The sequence below is a fragment of the Cervus canadensis genome, chromosome 13 (assembly GCF_019320065.1).
Source record: "Cervus canadensis isolate Bull #8, Minnesota chromosome 13, ASM1932006v1, whole genome shotgun sequence".
Lineage (NCBI taxonomy): Eukaryota > Metazoa > Chordata > Mammalia > Artiodactyla > Cervidae > Cervus > Cervus canadensis.
In genome coordinates, this window is record NC_057398.1 from 24381164 (window position 1) to 24406158 (window position 24995).

Below are 24995 nucleotides of genomic sequence, written 5' to 3' on the forward strand. Positions count from 1 at the left end.
GTAGGGGGTGGGAAGGAGGTTCAAGAGAGAGGGGACATATTTATACTTACGGCCGACTCATGTTGTAGTATGGCAGAAACCAACACAAAGAAATTATCCTCCAACTAAAAATAAATATTAATAAAAAGCAAAAAAATTTTCATTCTTAAAGAACACAGACTCTATTCAGTGTAATCAATTAATCATCTTTTTCTCATTTGCAGAGAACCAGAAGTCTCAACCCATCCATTCTTATCTTTGCTTTAAAGTAGCAAATGAGAGGTTAGTAAGGAGGAGTAAGAGCCAGCACCACTTAAAGTCACAGTGAAGAATCTCAGCTGGCCCCCAAAAAACAGTTCCTCTAAAGAGATCCAGGGCATCATCAGAAGCCTTGACCAGGTACCTGGTCCAAGCCTGGCCACTTGAATTGAAAGCCCCATGCCTTGCTCTTCAATTACGGGGTAAGAAAGATGTTTAGGCCATTGTTAGGGCATGGAGACAGCCTCCTTTCACTCTTTTTCCTCCAAAATTTAATAGCTTTTTTGAGATCGAAATGACAGAGAATGAATTGTACATATTTAAATGTACAATTTGATACCTCTTGACATATGTATTTATGAAATTATCTGTGAAAATATTACCATGATCAAAATAATGAACATCCATCACCCCAAGTTTTCTCATGTCTCTTTTTAATCCTTCCCTCTTATCTCTGTCTGCTTCTGTCCTAGGCAACCTCTAATTTACTTTCTGACTCAATATGTCAGTAAATTTGGAAAACTCAGCAGTGGCCACACGACTGTTAAAGGTCAGTTTTCATTCCAATCCCAAGAAGGGCAGTGCCAAATAGTGTTCAAACTATCAGGCAATTGAGCTTATTTCACATGCTAGTAAAAGTTATGCTCAAAATCCGTCAAGTTAGGCTTCAGCAGTACGTGAACCAATAACTTCCAGATGAACAAGCTGGGTTTAGAAAAGGCAGAGGAACCAGAAATCAGATTGCCAACATTTGTTGGATCATAGAGAAAGCAAGGGAATTCCAGAAAAATATCTACTATTGCTTTATTCACTACGCTGCTAAAGCCTTTCATTGTGTGGATCACAGTGAAATAGATTCTTAAAAAGATGTTAATAACAGCCCATCTTCCCTGTCTCCTGAGAAATTTGTATGCAGAAAAAGAAGCAACACTAAAACAACTGACTGGTTCAAAATTGGGAAAGGAGTACATCAAGGCTGTATATTGTCACCCTGTTTATGTAACTTATATGCGGAGGACATCATGCAAAATGCCAGGCTGGATAAATCACAAGCTGGAATCAATATTGCCAGGAGAAATATTAACAACCTCAGATATGCAAAGGATACCATTCCAGAGGCAGAAATTGAAGAGGAACTAAAGAACCTCTTGAGGGGTAAAAGAGGAGAGTGAAAAGACTGGCTTGAAACTCAACATTCAAAAACTAAGATCATGGCATTCAGTCCCATCACTTCATGGCAAATAGATGGGTAAAAGTAGAAGCAGTGACAGATTTTATTTTGTTGGGCTCCAAAATCACTGTGGCTGGTGACGGCAGCCATGAAATTAAAAGATGCTTGCTCCTTGGAAGGAAAGCTATGACAAACCTAGATGGTACATTAAAAAGCAGAGACATCACTTTGCTGACAAAGGTCTGTATAGTCAAAGCTATGGTTTTTCCAGTAGTCACATACAGATGTGAGAGTTGGACCCTAAAGAAGGTTGGGTTCCGAAGAACTGATGCTTTTGAACAGTGGTGTTGAAAAAGATTCTCGAGAGTCAATTGGACAGAAAGGAGATCAAACCAGTCAATCCTAAAGGAAATCCACCCTGAATATTCATTGGAAGGAAGGATGCTGGAGCTGAAACTCCAATATTATGGCCACCTGATGTGAAGAGCTGACTTTTCGGGGGAAAAAACCTGATAACTGGGAACGATCAAAGATAAAAGGAGAAGGGCGGGCAGAGGATGAGATGGTTGAATAGCATTACCGACTCAATGGACATGAATCTGAGCAAACTCCAGGAGATAGTGAAGGACAAGGGAGCCTGGCATGCTGCAGTCCATGGTGTCCCAAAGAGTTGGACATGACTTAGCAACTGAACAACAACAACATACAAGATTATGTTTGTAATTCACAAATTATGTTTGTAAAATACAAATATAGCTTGTATTTTCTAGAATTTTTTTTTAAATAAAATCATACACTCTTTTTTTGTCTGGCTTCTTGCTTTCAGCATAATTATTTTGAAATTTATGTACATTGTTGTGTGCTTCCCAGGTGGCACTGGTGCTAAAGAGCCTGCCTGCCAATGCAGGAGACAAAAGAGGTGTGGGTTCTATCCTTGGTTCTGGAAGATCCCCTGGAGGAGAGTATGGCAGCCCATTCCAGTATTCTTGCCTGGAGAATCCCCATGGACTGAGGAGCCTGGAGGGCTACAGTCCATAGGGTCGCACAGAATTGGACATGACTAAAGCAACTAAGCACTCACACATGCATATGAATACTATTCAGCCATAAAAACGATGAAATACTGCCATTTGCAGCAACATAGATGGACCTAGAAATTAGCATATTAAATGAAATAAGAAGTCAATGAAAAACAAATATATTACATATATGTGGAATCTAAAAAGTAATACAAATGAACTTATTTGCAAAACAGAGACAGATTTACAGACATAGAAAACAAACTTATGGTCACCAAAAGGAAATGGATGGAGAGATAAATTAGGAGTATGAGATTAACACATAGACAGTACTATATATACAATAGACAAATAAGAATATACTGTATAGCACTGGGAACTATATTCAAATCTTCTAATAGCCTATAATGGAAAAGAATATTAAAAAGTATATATATACACACATACATATATATAAAAGATTTTGTTGTACACCTGAAACTAACACAACATTGTAAATCAACTGTAGTTCAATTTTTTTAAAAAGCAGGAGAGGGAAAGAGATGAATAAAAGAGTTAAGACTGTTCTGCATTATAATGTAAATTCTAAGTTCATTGTGTGTGAGAGTCGTGTTATGTAGGAAAATTAAGAAAATGTTTCTTTTCCTTCTTGTTGGTACCACTCTGGAAACTGACATTTGTCCTTGGCAGATCAATGTGTGTTTTTGTGCCTGATTTGATGATTGTCTACCAAATCCTTAGAATTCCAAAGCTCTTTCTAGATACCAGACTATGCAGCCGGACTTAGAATAGAAAGTACACCTGGAACCCCCATGCCTTTTCCATGGTATTATTCTAGACTGGTCCCATCATGGCATCTGGTCCCATCACTTCATGGCAAATAGATGGGGAGACAATGGAAATAGTGACAGACTTTATTTTCGGGGGCTCCAAAATCACTGCAGATGGTGACTGCAGCCATGAAATTAAAAGACGCTTGCTCCTTGGGAGAAAAGCTATGACCAACCTAGACAGTATATTAAAAAGCAGAAACATTACTTTGCCGACACAGGTCTGTCTAGTCGAAGCTATGGTTTTTCCAGTAGTCATGTATGGATGTGAAAGTTGGACTATAAAGAAAACTGAGTGTCAAAGAATTGATGGTTTTGAATTGTGGTGTTGGAAAAGACTCTCGAGAGTCCCTTGGACTGCAAGGAGATCCAACCAGTCAACCCTAAAGGAAATCAGTCCTGAATATTCATTGGAAGGACTGATGCTGAAGCTGAAACTCTAATACTTTATGCAAAGAATACTTGATGCAAAGAACTGACTCAGTGGAAAAGACCCTGATGCTGGGAAAGATTGAAGGTAGGAGGAGAAGGGGACAACAGAGTTTAAGATGGTTGGATGGCACCACCGACTTGATGGACATGAGTTTGAGCAAGCTCTGGGAGTTGGTGATGGACAGGGAAGCCAGGTGTGCTGCAGTCCATGGGGTCGCAAAGGGTCGAACACGACTGAGCGACTAAACTGATTCTAGGCTGAAATATGCAAGGTGGGGAAACGTGTTGCTGGGAGATACTCAGATTCATAGGCTATCAGGAGAGGAAAGGAGGTTGTGAACTATAATCTACAATTCAAACAAACCATTAGCAGCAGAAAAATGAAGAGTGTTTTCTGACTGGACAGAGAATGCCTTTCTGAGCAACAGAGTGCAGATGGGTGAATCCATAATGGATGTGGCGCAATTTCTCTTACCCTTCCTTTTCCTAAGTATACTAAGGAAGGTGATTCCAGTGAGTGGGCAGGGGAAATCTGAGGTTTGGGAGGATGAATAGAGAGCTCTGAGAGCACATATGAGTGATATCTAAGGAAGGAGGGCTCTGAAGGAATGCTTCCTATAGGAGAAGACATCTGAGCAGCATTTTGGATTATTAACATTTTCCATAAACTGTCTAGCAAAACCAAGTATATGTAACTTTGTTCTGTATTTTCCTAGTCTTCTGTAAATGTGTTATCACACTTTCATAACTTAAAAAATAAATAGGAAAGAGAAAAAAAAGAAATCTTGATGAGCAGAGTTTTTAGGAAACTGATGCATAGATAGGTGAATATATTTCCCCAGAGAAAATGAAGCATATGGTCGGACATCTGATTTGGCAATATGACAGAATTTTTGAAATTGGGACTCTTCAGTAAAAGACAGCATATGGTCACTGTAAGCACAGGGTGTAGTTTGGGAGAAGGCACTAAGGTGTGAGAGGACTAAGCCAAAGAAATGGTGAGTGACTGCACTGGGATGAAGCAAATGTCTAAAGCCACCAGCATTGACTGCAGAGAGTTAAAAATAGCACTAAAATATAGAAGCCAACCAAGATCCCCTGCAGAGTTTCTCGCCCACTCTCCTCTCTCTGATGTGACAGATAACAACAGCCTCCAGCAATGCCCACCAGGTAGGCTTTAGAAGTGGGTGATGATAGATTTTGAGGCAACAGTGGACATGAGGGTCAGCAAAAAAAAAACAGTGAAGTAATTGGGAAACAGCAAATTCTGCTGCAAAGATACTGATTACACCTCTCTTAACTCCCACCTTGTGACAAAGGCCAGCATTGTAAATATTTTACTTAGTAGTTTATATGTCCCTCAGAAGACAGGATACAAGTTCTTTCTTTTTGAAAGGGAAACAATATTTTTAACCTAAAGAGAAAATGGAGGGATGGGTGGGAGGGAGGCTTGATGGAGGGGATATATGTATACTTAAAGCTGATTCACATTGCTGTGCAGCAGACGCTAACACAACATCGTAAAGCAATTATCTTCCAATTTAAAAATATATCCTTTGATAAAACATAATGGAAAAGGATATTTTAAAAAGAATGTATATATATATATATGTACATCTAAATCACTTTGTTGTATAACAGGAATTAATGACAATGTAAATCAACAATACTTCAATAAAAATAAACAGAGAAAATGGATTAGATTAATTACATTTTGGTACTACCTACTTGATTTCTTCCTCTGCAAGGCATAAACTCCTAAACACCTATATTTAAAATAGTGTAATATTATTATGGTACTTCATGGGATAAGAGAAAATAAATTTTAAAAATCTAAGGATTTCTTGAGATGGGAATAAAAGGGTGAAAATCAAATAGAAATCTAATTCAGGGAGGAAATAATTTGTGAAAATCAAACAGGTAGATGATGGTGACAAAGCAAATCATGACATTTCTTGGAGGGGGTGATAAATTTTCAGAATCTGAGTTTACTTCTTTGCATTTCATGACATAATGAAGTGGTTAATCTCATACATTCATGTTGAAGAAAACAGGTACCTTGACAGGAGCAAACATTTTTTTTAAGTTTTTATTTTTTATTGGAGTATAACCGATTAGCAATGTTGTGATAGTTTCAGGAGGACAGCAAAGGGCCTCAATCATACATTTATATGTATCTATTCCAGTAAATCATGAGAAACGCTGGGCTGGAAGAAGCACAAGCTGGAATCAAGATTGCCGGGGGAAATATTAATAACCTCAGATATGCAGATGACACCACCCTTATGGCAGAAAGTGAAGAGGAACTAAAAACCCTCTTGATGAAAGTGAAAGAGGAGAGTGAAAAAGTTAGCTTAAAGCTCAACATTCAGAAAACTAAGATCATGGCATCTGGTCCTATCACTTCATGGGAAATAGATGGGGAAACAGTGGAAGCAGTGTCAGACTTTATTTTTTGGGGCTTCAAGATCACTAGAGATGGTGATTGCAGCCATGAAATTAAAAGACACTATGGCAAAAACCACTACAATATTGTAAAGTAATTAGCCTCCAACTAATAAAAATAAATGGGAAAAATTAAAAAAAAAAAAAGAAATTAAAAGACGCTTACTCCTTGGAAGGAAAGTTATGACCAAACTAGACAGCATATTAAAAAGCAGAGACATTATGTTGCCAACAAAGGTCCGTCTAGTCAAGGCTATGGTTTTTCCAGTGGTCATGTATGGATGTGAGAGTTGGACTGTGAAGAAAGCTGAGCACCGAAAAATTGATGCTTTTGAACTGTGGTGTTGGAGAAGACTCTTGAGGGTCCCTTGGACTGCAAGGAGATCCAACCAGTCCATCCTAAAGGAGATCAGTCCTGGGTGTTCATTGGAAGGACTGAGGCTGAAGCTGAAACTCCAATACTTCGGCCACCTCATGCGAAGAGTTAACTCATTGGAAAAGACCCTGATGCTGGGAGGGATGGCGGCAGGAGGAGAAGGGGACAACAGACGATGAGATGGCTGGATGGCATCACCGACTCAATGGACATGAGTTTGAGTAAACTCCAGGAGTTGGTGATGGACACGGAGGCCTGGCGTGCTGCGATTCATGGGGTTGCAAAGAGTCGGACACAACTGAGCGACTGAACTGAACTGATTCTCCCCCAAACCCCCCTCCCATCCAGGCTGTCACATAATATTGAGTAGAGTTCCCTGTGCTATACAGTAGGTTCTTCCTGGTTACCCATTTTAAATATAGCAGTGTGTACAAGTCCATACCAAACTCCTTAACCATCCTTCCCAACAACCTTCCCCCCGGCAATCTTAAGTCTGTTCTCTAAGTCTGTGAGTCTGTGTAAGTTTATTTGTATAATTTCTTTTTAGGTTCCACAGGTAGGTGATGTCATACAATATTTCTCCTTCTCTGGCTGACTTACTTCACTCAGCATGACAAACTGTAGGTCCATCCATGTTTCTGCAAATGGCATTATTTCATTCTTTTTAATGACTGAGCAATATTCCATTATATATATGTACCACATTTTCTTTATTCATTCCTCTGTTGATGAACATTTAGGTTGCTTCCATGTCTTGACTATTGTAAACAGTGCCACAGTGAACATTGGGGTGCATGTATCCTTTCAGATCATGTTTTTAGGAGCAGATAATTTTAAAAGGAAGGACAACAAGACCAAAAAAATACATTAAAATATTTAGCCTCACTAGTAACCAATAACAGTGAGATAATGTCTTCATAAAATTAATAAAAATTTAAAAAAACGATAATTCTTAGGGTTGTTGAGGGTAGAACTGTATAATCTCACAGGTGGCTAGTGGGAGCATAAAAGGTATGACTTTTCTGGGAAGCAAAACATAAGAAAAATCTCAAAAATGAGCCAAGCATCTGATGTAGAATTCTACTTCTAATATTTATTTTGGGGAAATAAACAGAAGGGATACAGTCCATAGGGTTGCAGAGTAAGACACAACTGAAGCAACTTAGCATGAATGTTTAAGACTAGATATAAAATTTTAATAGTATTATTTACAAAACTGAAAATGTCCAAGAGTTAATTAATGAATGTGATGATATTTCTATCCATTAAGTGTGCAGTCATTTAAAATTATACCTATATGCATATACCTGGGAAGAAATTCATAATACTATTAATAAAGCAGGTTCTGAAATAGTATGTAGAGTTTGACCTCAAATTTTTTAAAATTTATAACTATAGACATGAATGCTTACCCCCCAAAAAGTCTAAAATGTTAGCAGTGACAGAATTATGGATACCTATTCTGTCTTCTGATATTTTCTATTTTTCTTTAATAAAGATGTACTATTTATGTAACAATATTTTAATAATTGAAGCATAATTGATATACAATATATTTGTTTTAGGTGTATATCATAGTAATTATGATCATTGAAAGGGTCACTGTGATAAGTCTAAAAATGTGGAATGCTTCACAAATTTGCTTCCTCACACAGGGGCCATTCTAATTTTCTCTGTATCATTCCAATTTTAGTGTAAATGCTGCCAAAGTAAGCACTGTAATAACATTTTAATGACTACCTTATGAACAGGAGTATTTTCACTCAATGTTTTCTCTCCAAAGGATGAAAAAATCAGAATGCAGAATTATGAGGATATCCAGAAGATGAAGCTGAATGAGAACTGCATCTTTTCAAGAGTCTAACTTTCAGGAGGAAAGTCTAACTATCAGGAAAAACCATGAAGAACTTTTATACATGCTCCAGAAATGATTAATTCAGCAAAGATTTTTTTAGGTCATCATTTTATTCTATTTTTCAGGCTTAAAAAAAGTCTTCATCTGAAGAACTACACTTTCATAAATTTGGGGATATAGGATGAGATGGAGTGAGGAAATTCAAATATTTTATGTCAGCAACTTTACTTCTGTCAGTGTTTATCTCATCACCAAGGAAAAATGATTCACAATAGTCTTCAATCATCAGAAATATCTCAAGATTTCAAAAATACAGTAAGAACCATCATGTCCAACTCTTTGTGACCCTGTGGACTGTAGCCTACCAGGCTCCTCGGTCCATGGGATTCTTTAGGCAAGAATACTGGAATGGGTTGCCATTTCCTTCTCCAGGGGATCTTCCCCACCCAGGGATCGAACCCAGGTCTCCCGCATTGCAGGCAGACACTTTAACCTCTGAGCCACCAGGGAAGTCCATAAGAATCATCATACAGATGCTTTTATAGCACCTTTCAAAATGTTAACATCAAACGGCATCTGTAATAACCCTATGTTGTTGTGTTGTTAGTCGCTCAGTCGTGCCGGACTCTTTGTGACCCCATGGACTGTAGCCCACCAGGCTCCTCTGTCCATAGGACTTTCCAGCCAAGAATACTGGAGGGTGTTGCCATTTCCTTCTCCAGGGGATCTTCCTGACCCAGGGATCAGGCCCGGGTATCCTGTATCACAGGCAGATTCTTTACCACCTGAGCCACCCAGGGAAGCCCATATAAGCTATATCAAAGCAATGTGATTCATAGGTCATCATGAAATGCAGCTTTCCAAACTACACACAAAAGTGTCTGTTTTAGCCAAGGTTCTCAGTAGCAGTAGTTAGAAACCAATTCTCACTGATTTAAGCAGATCAATAGTGGATTAAAAGGATATTGGGTTATACTTCCATAATTTTTAAAAATTATATTGAGTGCCTCACAGAATTGCTAGGAAGGCTTGAAAAACTAAGCTTGAAGTCAAGCAGTAGGGATAAACCACCCACAGAACTGATTTGATGAACGAGTCGGCTAGAATAACCAACCATCCTGGTTTTCCTGGGGTTGGATGATTTCCAGAAATTCAGAGCTTTCCATGCTAAGACTGGGTAAGAGCTATGCAAGCTGTGAGAAGAGGGTCCTCCCCGCATCCCCTGACCCTAGCCAGTGCCAAGGACATCAGGCTAGACCACACAGTCTGCCTTTTGGCTACCTCTACACTGGAAATGGTAGATTGCAGTAATCTTTCCTGCCAGTAGATTAAGAGAGAGAGACTATTGCTTGTATCCTCAGGTTTGAGTTAAAAGTCCAGCAGAGATATCTGATTGAAAAGCCTGGGTCATAGGTCATATGCCTTTACCCTAGCTGCAAGGAAGGCAGAGAAAGATTATCTGACATCCTCCACTTCCACTGTGGGAGACATCTTTGCTTACCACCAAGGTTTACACAGTGAGGAATTCTCTAAATACAGGAAAGCAGTGCAGGTGGCCCAAATAATGACCAATTCCCCTACAGAATCCAAATTATTAACATTTTTAGCTCTCCAACATTATTTGAGGACACTAAGGCAATCATTTGTCTTTTTTTTTTTTGTCTATCAATCGGCTGACTATATTGACAGGATTCTGATTGGTTACATGTTAAAGAAAACATACAATATAAAATACAGAAAAAGTTCATTCCATCCCTTCCCACTAACACCCCCCCCCCCGTACGCACCCACCCTAAACACTCGTCATTGTGCTTTGGCCAGAACATGACTCAGAACCAAAGGTCAGGGGACCAAGGACGAGGCAGAAGGGGGCTGTGAGCAGTGGGCTGATGGCTGTGACAATAATGCGGTGATAATGCTATGAGTCTCCCAGCTGTGAGTCAGTGGGTGAGAGAGGCCCTGCAGCCTGATGAGCAGCATTTGAGGGAAGAGCTGACCCTCCCTTCCCTGGCCCCTCCGGCCTTCCCTTCCACTCAGAACCAAGAACACTCCAAACACAGTAAGGATATGGATGCTCCTGCTGACATTGTAGTTTCTTTGATTTAAGCTAAGTTTTAAAAGTCAGACTAACAACATGTCACTGTAATACATCTTAATTACCTGATCACACAATAGTTTATGTCTGTTAAAAATTTTACAACTATATGACAAACATAATCCTATATTTAAGTTGTAAAAAGTTTAATTCTCTGATTTTTATCCACCACAATGGATTGTTTCCTTTTCATTATTGACTCAGGAGAAATCTTTTCTCTCTTTTGTTTTTAATATTTCTAGAGAAGACAAATATTTGCCAAGGAGAAATGGATTTGAATGGAAAACTTTTATCAAGGACAAATGTTAAGAACAGTAATGGACAATGTGTTCTGCATAACTCTTTGGCCTTCACTCTTACATTTGTTGTGGTCAAGTGACTTGAGCAAAGGATTTCAAGTCAGAGCTTGTGTATTTTTCGTAGCTGTTCATTTCTCTTGCAGAATGACCTGGAACAAACCCATTAAATGTTTTTGTCTTATCTTCATATACTGAACTATAAAAGTGAGAATGCCCATAATAAATCAAGGATACAGTTTTTACTGATCATAAACAACAAAACAACAGACTCAGAGCCTGGTCCTGCCTTTCATGGTGTAATTGTGCATTCTTGAGAGTATCACTTAAATTCTCACATGTCAATTTCTTTGATCTATAAATGATAATAATATCTACACTATTTCAATATATATATGAGAAAAAGATTTTTAAAAGTACAGAACAATAAGTGCAAAGTGTTATTATTGAATGACTCTTCCAGGATTTAGTCCTAAAAATGCAGAGTGCTTCCTTTGATTTTATCTGGAAAATATGTCTCTGAAAATCAATTTAAAATTACAGAAGCTAATAGATAAATCCTTTCACATTTATGGTTATCTTCTGCATGGTAGATTTTTAAGTGGTAATTATTAATTCTGTTTTCTTACACTTACTGTTTCCTAAACTCCATTTTTTCAAAAGCTTTCTGAATTATATTTACAGTCTCTGAAGTCCTGGGGATGCTCTTTTATGTTTTGTTTTCTTTTAACCTAAGATGTCCAAGATAAGATTGCATACAGGAGACAACCATTAATACAGGAAATAGTACCAGAATGATTCTACTTAAAATAATTGCCCCCTAATGGAAGTATAGACTGTAAACTCCATTTATACTGAGAAGAACAAATGGGGAGGAGGAGAATCTGTTGAAAGAGATTTGTTTGAAAAATATACCATATCTACTTTGTGAAATTACCAAGTGCCTAAGGACTAGAAAAGTACTCACATGCCCCCAATGAAGAGGCTCCTTTGTTTCCTTGATAGCTGGCCCTTTAAATAGTGTCTGGATAATCTCACATTGACTCTCTGGAGCTGTTGAATTTATAGATTAAAAATTGCTGATATAGGACAGCCATGTGATTAATCAAGATACCAGAAGTACAAGCAAGCAGGCAGGCAAGAGGCTTATTCTGGCAGCTTCATAACTGGGGCTCTTGGGTACGGAAAAAACATCTCAATCCCACTCCTTTACAGAAGTCCTTTCTATATCTCAGCCTTCGCTGTCTAAACCTAAATAGAATTCCTTTCTATTTTTAATCCCCTTTCAACATAGTGAAAGCAGAATTTACACACCAGATTTTGTCTTTTATCCATCAACACTTTAGTTGGAGACAAACTACACTGCCTGTTAATCTCAAGTGGGATAAACCCTTCTGACTTTTTTCTCACACCTACTTTAAGTGTGTTCATCACAAAAGTTTGGCTTAGGCAATTGGTTTGATTTGCAGAGATGGTACTGCCTATTTCTCTCGGTGACCTTGGGCGAGCTCTCAGATTATTTTCCTAGAGAATGTGATATAGTTAATAAAAAACTATAATATAATAAAGAACATGATCTGTCTTGCTGATGATAAAAATTTTTTGTTGGTTGATTTTTTTGATTGCGAGGCAGAGCTTAGATTTGCAGTGCTGAAGAGAGTAGATCCTATTTGTAGAGTTAAATATTCAACTCAGGATTGTTTATACCTAAGAGTATGAAGGAATTTGATTTACTTCTTCACGAGGCTAAGACATGCAAAACCCTACACATTAATACAAGTAGAATGCAGATGATGCCACACTATGTCCTGAAAGAACTATAAAGATGTATAAGAAATAATTCCTGATTACAAGGATATCACGGCCTAGTAATGACTTGCTACAATAACTTCTGACACATTTTAAAAGATTCAGTTCAGGGTCTTCCCCGGTGATCCAGTCACTAAGATTCCATCCTCCTACTGCAGGGAGCCCAGGTTCAATCCCTGGTCAGGGAACTAGATCCCACATGCTACAACTAAGAGTTCCCATGCCACAGCTAAAGATCCTGCATACTGCAATGAAGACCCAGCACAACCAAATAAATAAATAAAAGACTCAATTTAAAATACAATTGAGACTATTAACCATGTTCAAGGCATGGTAAAAAAATAATAATAATTAAAAAAATAATAATAATAATTACTACTGGAGTGTTCTAAATAATTTTTATGAAATGTGATTATCAATTAAATTTTTGTCTTTCTTTTATAAAAGTCAGTAAGTTTTACAGGGTATTTAAAACAGTAGAAGAGTCCTAAGTTCTTCCAACTATCATTCCCCTGTTTCCAAAGACAGTGACTTTCAACTCTAGGTAATTTTCTTCATATGAACTTCCATACTGCAAATAACATGCTTGTATTGCTGGTAGCTCAGACAGTGAATAATCCACCTGCAGTGCAAGAGACCTGGGTTCGATCCCTGGGTTGGGAATATCGCCTGGAGAAGGGAAAGGCTACCACTCCAATTTTCTTGCTGAGATCAGAGGAGCCTGGTGGGCTACAGCCCATGGAGTCTCAAAGAGTCAAATATGACTGAGTGACTTTCACTTTCACTATTGCTATACCATGTTCTTTCTGTTGTAGGAATTCTCTGTTGTCTTCATTCAGTTCACTTCAGTCATTCAGTCATGTCTGACTCTGTGAGATCCCATGGACTGCAGTATACCAGGCTTCCCTGTCCATCACCAACTTCTGGAGCTTGCTCAAACTCAAGTCCATCGAGTCTGTGAGGCCATCCAACTGTCTCATCCTCTGTCGTCCCCTTATCCTCCTGCCTTCAATCTTTCCCAGCATCAGGGTCTTTTCCAGTGAGTCAGTTCTTCTCATCAGGTGGCTAAAGTATTGGAGTTTCAGCTTCAGCATTAGTCCTTCCAATGAATATTCAGACTGATTTCCTTTAGGATTGACTGATTTGATCTCCTTGTAGTCCAAGGGACTCTCAAGAGTCTTCTCTAACACCATAGGTCAAAAGCATCAATTCTTCAGCACTCAGCTTTCTATAAGGTCCAAATCTCACATCCATACATTACTACTGGAAAAACCATAGTTTTTTTTTTTTTAAACCATAGTTTTGACTATGTGGACTTTTGTTGATAAAGTAATGTCTCTGCTTTTTAATATGCTGTGTAGGTTGGTCACAGCTTTTCTTCCAATGAGCAAGCGATCTTTGAATTTCATGGCTGCAGACACCATCTGCAGTGATTTTTGGAGCCCCAAAACATAAAGTCTGTCATTGTTTCCATTGTTTCCACATCTATTTGCCATTAAGTGACAGGACCTGATGCTATGATCTTAGGTTTTTGAACGTTGAGTTTTAAGCCAGCTTTTTCATTCTCCTCTTTCACTTTCATCAAGTCTTCCCTCACTCTATCACAATTAAACAGATACACACACAATCAGTTCCCATTCCTCATCATCCCAATATAGTGATTAGATAAATGTATACTGCTTCTATTATGATTATATATGCTTTCAGAACAGTAGTCGTTAGTGCCATTTTTGCAAAACGTTTTGCTTTCTCAAGAGTTGATAACTTCTATGTAAGTTTAGTTAATATTCTAATCCCTAATTCAATTAAACTATCAGTCAGGTACTTAAATTAATTAATGTATACCATCTCTTTCATCTTCCTAAATATTTCTATCCCCAGCCTCTGACCTACTCCAGCTAGGACTTGTTGCATAGCTAAGGTCCTAGGATCTCTCTTGGCAAACCTTGGAGACTTCTTCACTCCTCTTCTATGAAGATATCCTGATTGGAACACAACCTTCATTAAGTTTATGAGAAAGTATATATACATGGAAAATAAGGTTTTTGAGACCTTGCATGTTTGAAAATGCCTTTTCCCCCTTCTACTTGCATACTGAGTATAGAATTCTAGGTCGGAAATAATTTTCCTTCATGATTGTGAGGCCATTTCACTGATGCTTTCTGCTTCTAATATTGCTTCTGAAAAAGCAAAAGACATTCTGATTCTTGATTGTTTGTATGAAACCTCTCTCTCTCTTTTTTTGGAAGTTTATAAGATCCTCTCTTTTTCTCCAATGTAAACCCATGGTCATGTGTCTGGGTGGGGGTCTTTTTTTTCCATCCCTGATCATATATACCCTAGTGAGATTCTCCCATCTGAAAACTCATGGCTTTCAGTTCTAGGAAGTTTTTGTAAATTATCTTGTTAATGCCTTTCCAGTTGTTTTCTTATTTCTTTCTGTCAGGAACTCCTATTATTCAGTTGTAAGACCTCTTGGATTTGTTCTCTGGATTTTTTCCCCCTCTCTCTTATTTTCTAGCTCTTGCTCTTTTTTCTCTACTTTCTGAAAGATTTCCTTAATTGGATCTTCTAAGCTTTCTGTTGAGTTTTTCATGCTACCATGATTTTCATTTCAAAGAATAATTTTTGCTGTCTGAATATTGTTTTTATGTAGCATCTTGTTTCAGGAATGTAACATCTCTTTTATTTAAATTTTTTCTCCTTGCCTAGTTGCCATCTTCTCAAACTTTTTTTTTTCTTTTCTTTTTTAAATATTCATTTTGGTTTTTATCTGTTTTATGATTTCTTCAACTTTATGGTACTAAATTGATTGTTTGCTCATGTAGGACACTAAAAGCTGATTGAAAGCTTTGAGCATATGTCAATTTCAAGTTTTAGTGTGAAATGATATGGCTGAATTGTTTGTTGTTTATTGAGGAATCCCTGAAGTATTATCTTTAGCTTTATTTATGGACTGTGATCCTCAGAGAAGGATCTTCCAACATCTTGCCTAGAAGGTCTAGGCCTGATTGCTGGTATTTTGGAGTCAACTGTGGTAACAGTACTTGCTCAGACACTCAGTCATGCCTGATTCTTTGCGACCTTATGGACTGTAGCCCACCAGGCTCCTCTGACCATGGGATTCTCCGGGCAAGAATACTGGAGTGGGTTGCCATTTCCTCCTCTAAGGGATCTTCCCAATCCAGGGATCAAACCTGTGTCTCTTATGTCTCCTGTATTGGCAGGCAGGTTCTTTACCATTGAGCCACCTGAGAAGCCAGTAAGAGGACTTACGATTCAGCATTCAGCATGCACTCACATTCTCCCATGTTCGGTACAGTACTCAACATTCAACTGTGACCGATGACCCTCAGACCGGAGACCTCACTGTTTTACCCTCTCCAAAGAAAAAGTCTATAGTCTTTTGTAGGGGGCAAGGAGTAGATAATCAATCAGCAGTGTGAACTGAGAAATAAAATCTAGTTGTGTATTTTATTGTCTTTCAACTAACATTCCTTTTAAAAAATTCCCCCTACTTTTATTTCCATTTAAAGAGACACCTAGCCTTGCTAATTCCTGGCATTTTAAGCATTTCTGCAGCACAAGTCAGTTTAGTTCCTGGCTTTCCTCCTGCTAGTTTAGTAAGCTACTTTCAATGGACTCCTCTCAGTAACCACCAATCTATATCTATCTGCTTCATAGCAGACAAAATGTCATTAATTTTGTTTACTCTCCTGTTTTCTAGATTGTTGGTTTATGGCCTTATATTTTTTTAAAAGCTAGTTTTACTGAAGTTTCAGGAGGGAGCAAAATTAGGTGTATGTGCTCCCTTTTACTGAGAAACCCCCATTTATTTTTTTTACTGGGAGACTAGTGAATCAAAGGAACTTAATCCAAACCAGAATCATCAGAGAGGCACCATCAAAAGCTAACATAGCTCTCCTCTTGTTCCAGTAGGAGCTTATGAAGAGAAGAAAATGGCATGTTGCTCCACACAAAAAATAAAGACCCATTAAAATATGGGTAGGGTGAAGCATAACTAATCAATGACGTATTTCCTTCTACAATATTGATTTAGGCTGTACCATTGGTTAAAAATTAATACCTGGTTTTTATTAATAAACTTCATTTTTAGAGCAGTTATAAGCTTACAGAAAAATTACACAGAAAGGACAGAGTTCCCAAATACCCTTCTCTACGCCCACAGCTTCTCTGCTATTAATGTCTTGCATTAGTGGACAACATTGTTACAATTGATGAACCAATATCAATGTGCTATTAAAGTCCATGGTTTCCTCTAGGGTTCATTCTTTGTGGGTTTTTTTGTTTGTTTTGAAAAGTGCAGCATCATGTATCCAGCACTATAGTGTCATACAAAACAGTTTTGGCGCCATAAAACACCCTTGCATCACCTATTCAATCCTTCTTTTTTTCCTCTCTTCAAATCACTCACAACCACTGATCATTTTACTGTCTCCACAGTTTAGCCTTTTCAAGAATGTCATATTGTTGATAGTATACAGTATGCAGCCTTTTTACACAGACTTCTTTCACTTAACAATGTGAAACAACATTTAAGGTTTTTCATATCTTTTTGTGACTTGATAGCTTATGTCTTTTTATCACTGCAAAGTAATCCACTGTATGGATGTACTACAGTTTGTTTATCCACTCACCTAGCAAAGAACATCTTGGTTGCTTCCAAGTAGTAGGAATTATGAATAAAGCTGCTATAAACATTTATGTATGTGTTCTTTTGTGGACATGAATTTTCAACTTATCTGGGTAAATACCTAGGGCAACATTTCTGAATTAGATGGTAACATTTTGTTGTAGACTGTCTTCCAAAGGGGTTGTGCTAGTTTGTATTCCCATCAGAAATAAATGAGGGTTCCTATTGTTCCTCATCCTCGTCAGGATTTGGTGTTGACAGTATTTGGAATTTTACCCACTCCAATGGATATGTAGTAGGAAATCACTTTTGTTTTAATTTGCAGTGCCCTAGTGACATATAATGTTGAGCATCTCTTCACACATGGTTATTATATGTATATCTTCTTTGGTGAGATGTCTGGTCAGATCTTTTGCCCATTTTTAAATTGGGTTGTGGGACTTCCCTAGCAGTCTAGTGGTTAGGACCGCACACTTCTACTGCAGGGGTTATGGGTTTGAGCCCTGGTTAGGGAACTAAGATCCCACATGCCACAGGGCAACTAAGCAAGGCAATGAAGATTCTGTGTTATGCAACTAAGACCCGATGCAACCAAATATATTAATTAATTTTAAAAAAAAGAAGAAGAAGAATGGGGAGAGGTTCCATGAGTAATTTAACCAGTCCCTGAACTAATAAAATCAGCATGCCTACAATCATACTGTGGAAATATAAAAAAAGTCATCTGAACAGTAGACTCCATATGCTCCATTGACATGAAAACAAAAGACTCTCATTCCTTTTTACCACCACTCCCAAATTTCCCAGCATGACTTCTGTGGCATCAAGCAACATTTAATATCGAGGTGAGGCTTCAAGTATACTACTTCAAAATAAATGGCTCAAGCTTGGGGCATTTTATCAAATGGAGAGGTTATGGAAGATTTATCCAGTAAATTAAATCTCTGTGAGTATGAGGTTTTTCCAAGTAGAGACATTACTAAAGAAAACAACATCCAGACTTCCCTGGTGGTCAGTGGATAAGACTCCACCTGCCAATGTAGGTTCCAACCCTGGTCCGGAAAGAACCCACATACTGTGGAGAAAGCCTGTGTGTGCCACAACTGCTGAAGCCTGAATGCCCTAAGCCTGTGCTCCACCACAAGAGAAGCCACTGCAACGAGAATCCTGCCCAACACAACTAGAGAGTAGCCCCCACTTGCTGCAACTAGAGAAAGCCCATGTGCAGTAATGAAGATCCAATACAACTAAAAATAATAAATTAATTAAATTAATTTTTAAAAATCTCATCTCAAATTGGGAGATAAATTGCATGATCATTCTACATACAAGGGAAGTGAAAACAGTGCTCAAGAGTTCTCCAGAAAACCCTATTCTTACTCATGTAGGCTACAAGAGTCCCCATCCTTAAAAAGGAAAGAAGAGAGAGGTCATACAATTCGGTTAAACATTTATACATGCATTAATAACAGAACTTCCTGAAATCGGAGAGGCTAGAGCCATTGTTGCTCCAATAGCCATCAGAGGCATTTTAAGCTATCAAATGGCTTTTAAACTAGATTATCTCATATCTCCCTGCTCACTTTCACACTGCCTGGAAAGTCCCTCTGAATATAGAAGTTTTTCTCTGGTCTTTGAGAAAATTTCCATGCTCCAAAGAGCCAAATAACCTGCTACAGGAAGATCCCTAGATATTTAGATGATCTAATAGTTTATGTTTAGAACTAGGTCACAACATTCTTTTTTTCCCATTCAGGTCCTCCTTCCTGTTACTATTTTGAATATTAAATAGAGTCCTCACTGAGAGGAACTGCCTAGTTTTAAGGCGGAAAAAGTCAATCAACAATTTCTGAGCAACCTCTATGTAGGTCCTTAGGTATGTTGTCTTTGGGTACAAAAGCTCACAATATAGTCAAACAATAGATACATTAAATAATTGCTTTAAAATGCCATATTACACAAATAGTATTGTGGAAGTACAAAATAACCCAATGATTTATGCAGTTTAGAAATTAAGCACAAAAAGAATTAAAGAAAAGGGAGCTGAATGTCTTAATAAGTATTGGAAGAGCTTTGGTTAAAAGGACAGATTCTCTATGTGTGTATGTGTGTGTGTCTTTGTGTGTGTGTGTGTGTTGGTAGTAAAGTAATGAGAATATCTTTGAAGTACTCAGATTAAAATAGTACCTCTCAAGTTAAATTGTAGTTATCATGTTGACATTTTGGAAAAAAAAAAAAGGAATGATGAGAAGCAGAGTTGTACTATTCATAAACTCTAGCTATCATAAATCTAGCACTATTTAAAAAAATACAGGAAGGAAAAAAAAATACAGGAAGGAACCATGGTAGGAAAGAGACATAAGATATTATTTTTTTAAGATATTATTTTTTAAGGCAGATTAAGAAAACCAACTAGATCTTTTTTTTTAAACTAGATCTTTTATAAACTAAAAAATACCATAATTGACATAAAAAACCCAAGGGAAAATTACTTAAGCTAGCTGATGATCATTTATAAAAAGAGCTTCATGACTGTGTCAAAGGATTGTTTGATAAATGTAAAAGAAATGTAAATCTGAATTATTGGTTCTAGACAATAGAAATCAACTCTGGCTGATTCAAATAGAAAAAGAATTTATGGATATTGGATAACTTATAGAATCTACCGGAGAACCAGACCCTTAGGCTACCTAACCTTAAATGATGTTCATAATAACATTTCAGGACTGACACAGGAAGGGCACCATTCCTCCTAACAGAAAGCAGCGTCTGCAACAACCCGCACCACCCAATACCACAAATATAAGACACTGTATCACCAAAAGACATGCTTCCACTCTGCTCCAGGGAGTGGATCTTTCAGCAACTTCCTCTGAGTTCCTCATAGTCTCAGCTACCACTACCACCTGCTAAATGTTTCAGGAGAGTGGCTCTGACTGGTGCTGGAAGAGCAGGCATCTGGAATAGTCAGCTTCTCTAACATAAGGCAGAAACCCTATATATTACAAGCATTAGTCGTTCAGTCATGTTCTACTCTCTGCGACCCCATGGACTGTAGCCCATCAGGCTCCTCTGTCCATAGGATTCTTCAGGCAAGAATACTGGAGTAGGTTGCCATTTCCTTCTCCAGGGAATCTTCCTGACCCAGAGATCCATTGCAGGCAGATTCTTTACCATCTGAGCCACCAGGCAAGCCCATCCATATTACAAAAGAGCTTCAAATACTAGGTAGTCAAAAGGAAAAAAGCCAGTGTTACTGTAATTTACTCTGTAACTGCCCAATAGAAGCAAACACACTTCTTCCTATTGTTATACAACTAATTACTTCTGCTCAATAATACTGTAACATATCCTTCAACAAATGGAAACCTGTTCTCTATCACCCCCAAATGGGGACATCATCAGTTGGTTCAGGGGATGGTTAACTATTATCATAAGCTCTTCTTGTTAGTAAAGTTGTATTGGAACACAGTCATTCCCACTTGTTACATATCATCTATGGCTGCTTTTGTTCCATATTGTCAAAGTTGAACAGTGGTAAGAGACTGTATGTCTCACAAAGTCTAAAATATTTCCTATCAGACCATTTACAGAAACAGTTTACCAACCATTGAATTAGTTCATTCAGCTCCAAGTCCACAGTTTCTGAGTAATATCTATTATTCCTTTAATCATATCATTATCCCACCACAATATTCTAACCTCCAGACTAAATTATAACAACAAATACCAACTACAAATCCAGTATAAAATGGTGGGGAAAATAGAAAACATTTTTTAAAATCTTCAAAGATAAATTTATACTTTATTACTTAATTCAACAGTTGTTTATTGAATACTTACCATGTGTACTCTTCCATATACTGGAGTTACAGTTGTGAATAAACATTATTAGGAGTGACAAGCAATAAATATCATTTAGATAGTGATGAGAAGAAAAATAAAATGGTGGAGGGAGGAAATATATGGAAGAGGAATAGAGTTGCAATTTTAGGCAGGGTAACCAAAGACAGCCTTTTTGAGAAGATGACTTTGAATAAAGACCTAAAAGAGATGATGAGATGAGATATGAGATATGCAGGTATATGGGGAAGATCAACTGAGATAAGGGGAACAAAATGCATTGAAGTTCTAAGGAAAAAAACCAGTGATGGAGAGAGTAGTAGAATATGAGATCAAAAGAGGGCAGACTGCAATGTTCAATGTTCACTGCAATACTATTTACAATAGCCAGGACATGGAAGCAACCTAGATGTCCATCGACAGATGAATGAATAAAGAAGTTGTCATACGTTTATACAAATGACTATCACTCAGCCATAAAAAGGAATGTGTTTGAGAGTTCTAGTGAGGTGGATGAAACTAGAGCCTGTTATATAGAGTGAAGTAAGCCAGAAAGAGAAAAACAAATACTGCATATGAACACATATATATGGAATTTAGCAAGGAGATCAAACCAGTCAATCCTAAAGGAAATCAATCCTGAATTTCACTGGAATGACTGATACTGAAGCTGAAGCTCCAATACTTTGGCCACCTGATGAAAAGAGCCAACTCATTAGAAAAGACTCTGATGCTGGGAAAGATTGAAGGTAGGAGGAGAAGGGGAGAACAGAGGATAAGATGGTTGGATGGCATCACTGACTCAATGGACATGAGTTGGAGCAAGCTCCAGAAGATGCTTGAGATCTCTCAAGGACAGGGAAGCCTGTCATGCCAGTCCATGAGGTTGCAGAGTTGGACATGACCTGAGAAACTGAACAGCAACAATAGAATCTATAAAAATGGTACTGATGAACCTATTTGCAGGGCAGGAATAAAGATGCAGAAATAGAGAACAAACTTGTGGATACAGTAGGGGGAGGAGAGGGTGGGACAAATTGAGAGAGTAGCACTGAAACATATACACTACCATATGTAAAATAGATGGCCAGTAGGAATTTGCTGGATAAGAGAGAGCTCAACCTGGTGCTCTGTCACAGCCTAGAGGGGTGGGATGGGGTATGGGGGTGAGAGAAAGGTTTAAGAGAGAGGGGATGTGTGTATACTTACGACTGATTCATGTTGTTGTATAACAGAAGCCAATAGAACATCATAAAACAATTATCCTCCAATTAAAAAGTAATACAAATTTTGAAAAAAAAATTAAAAAGGAGACAGATGATGTAGAGTCAAAAAGTTATTATAAAAATTTTAACTTTCTCTGATGTGACACAGCAGAGGAGAAAATACAGATCTATGCTGCAGTCTTTTCCCTGAAAATGGTTATGAGAGCATACGAGATATCTATGAACTTAATTCTCAGAGAAAGACGGCACATTCCCTTTGCCTTTAGCAAGATAGTCACCAAATAGTCATCCTTCATTCCTGAAAGATATGAATCTTTGGTCGTCCTGCCTGCATAATCTCCTACAGTCTTCCATCACCTTATACCTCTGAATATGTCAATAACAGAAGCCCCAATAGATGGTCTCCATCTATAACATTCTTGCCCCCTTTTTTGGAGCAGCAACCCTATTTTCCCGATATCCAAAATCAGTTACCTCAATAAATCATCATAATATCCCCCTTTTTTTGGTCAACTGGACCAATTGATCAGATAAAATGATCAGATAAAATTATTAAATTGCTCTTGTATTCCCTGTAGAAGCATTCTTCTCTTGCTTTCTTAGATTAATAAATAATCAACGCTCAGAGCTGCAGGTCCAGGAAGCGAAAACATTTGAGGAGACTATTATGCATTCATTTAGAAGACATTTATCAAAACTGGCATGGACTCTTTAAAACTATCAATGTTATAAAGTAAAAACAAAGTAGCTGGGGAACCATTCTAGACTTCAAAATGTTGAGACATGACTACTAAGTGCAATGCATGATCCTTGATTGGCTGTTGTGTCCAACTTTTTTAAAAAGCTATAAAAACATTACTGAGACAGTCATGTCAGACTCTTTGTGACCCCATGGAACTCTCCAGGCCAGAATACTGGAGTGAGGAGCCTTTTCCTTCCCCAGGGGATCTTCCCAACCCAGGGACTGAACCCAGGTCTCCCACATTGCAGGCAGATTCTTTACCAGCTGAGCCAGAAGGGAAGCCCATTCCAAATGTTGAGACATGACTACTAAGTGCGATGCATAACCCTTGACTGGCTGTTGTGTCAAACTTTCTTAAAAAGCTATAAAAATATTATTGGAACATTTGAGAAAATTAAAAAATAGACTGGATATATACACAAATGTGAATTATCCTGAGTGTGATATGGTTATGTACTATATATATCATAACTGATGAATGTTGAATTATTTAGGAATGGAGTATAATGATGCCTGCAACTTACTCTCAAAGGAACAGCAACAACAACAAAAATGTATGTGTGTGTACATTCATAGTGCAACTGAAAGAGAAATAAAGCAAATGTAGCAAAATGTTAACAGTTAGTGAATCTAGGTATTCATGAGATCACTCAACAAACACTTGGGTGGATGGGAAAAGAGTATCAGACATTTTGTCTACCTGATTATTGAGATCTTCCTCTGAAATGGGCATTTTTTTAGTGAGCATTCTCATGGGACATAAATATTCTAATACCCTGGGCCCACACTAAGAAATGTGCCCTCATACTGTTTTTCTAAAACTTCTTGTAAGCCACTCTTCAATTATTTTACTTCCAAGTCTCTGCCCATACATCAAAACGATGAGTTATTGCCCATGAATCAGTGGACATATTTACCTTATGACATCTTCTTTTCTAGCTGAAGTGAACAATGCAATGTCCTGCTTAAAATTTAATTGATGAGGGGTAGGAGGGGCTGCCTCTTCCATGGCCCTTCACAATCACCTCTCCATGGAGCTATAGTCTGATCCTCCTCCCTAAAATCCAGGCTCATATATTCATGGCATGTGGAATCTTCCTGCACCAGGGATCGAACCCACATCCCCTGCATTGTCAGTTGGATTCTTACTCACTATACCACGAGGGAAGTCCTACATGTTGTTTGTAAAGAAACCGCCTGTGGCTTGCTATATTGATCCTGAGTACATATTGATCCCTGGTGGATAGTGAGTGCATGATCATGAGATACCTGTATCCATCAAAAACTTAATATTATCTAACTACACACAAAGTAAAGCATCAAAACATCATAATCAAGTGGAAGAAACAGAAACAGTGGAAGAAACAGGACTATAGCCAAGCAGATCTAAAAGTCACAAGGAAGTTACACATGTAGTTTTGTCACACCTCCAGCATGGTTTTTTCTGACTTCACTGCCATGCCTCCCACATCCCACTCCTGTGGCTTCCCACTTCTATTTGCTTCTGATCACTTGCTTGAAAAAAGGGGGCGGGAATCTAACAAGTTCATAGAAAGTGCTGTACAATATAGTAGCTCTTAAAAAAAAAAAAAAATAGTAGCTCTTGCCCTAAAAGGACTTCTGTGTGTGCAATATAGTAGCTCTGGCCCTAAAAGGACTTCTGTGATATTTGGCTTCGTTTAGGTGAACCCTGAAGGACAGTGGGAAAGAAATATCCCCCTGTGGCAAAAACCTTAAGAACGATAACTTAGAGGATATTCTGCTCCATGCAACTGAAAACATTTTATATGATATGAATTTTCCATATAGCATTGCTGCAGACAAAAGAGCTCTGTGAGTCCATAGTATGACATCCATCGGATTTATAAATCTTATCTGGCATCTCATCACCCAGAAGCAGTTGGTACTGATCTTATAAAACAGTGACATGGCTATTAAAAACACAGTTACTGAGTTTGCCAACTG

The 24995-nt window shown here is 38.0% G+C and overlaps 1 protein-coding gene and 1 non-coding gene across 2 annotated transcripts in view; one reads left to right on the plus strand and one right to left on the minus strand.

Moving 5' to 3' along the window:
• LOC122451704 (translation initiation factor IF-2-like) overlaps positions 1-24995 on the plus strand; it is a 116743-nt gene that overhangs the window by 21289 nt on the left and 70459 nt on the right. The window lies entirely within an intron of this gene.
• On the minus strand, positions 8126-8227 carry LOC122452621. The gene has a single exon (XR_006272784.1). It is a non-coding gene; the product is annotated as a U6 spliceosomal RNA (small nuclear RNA).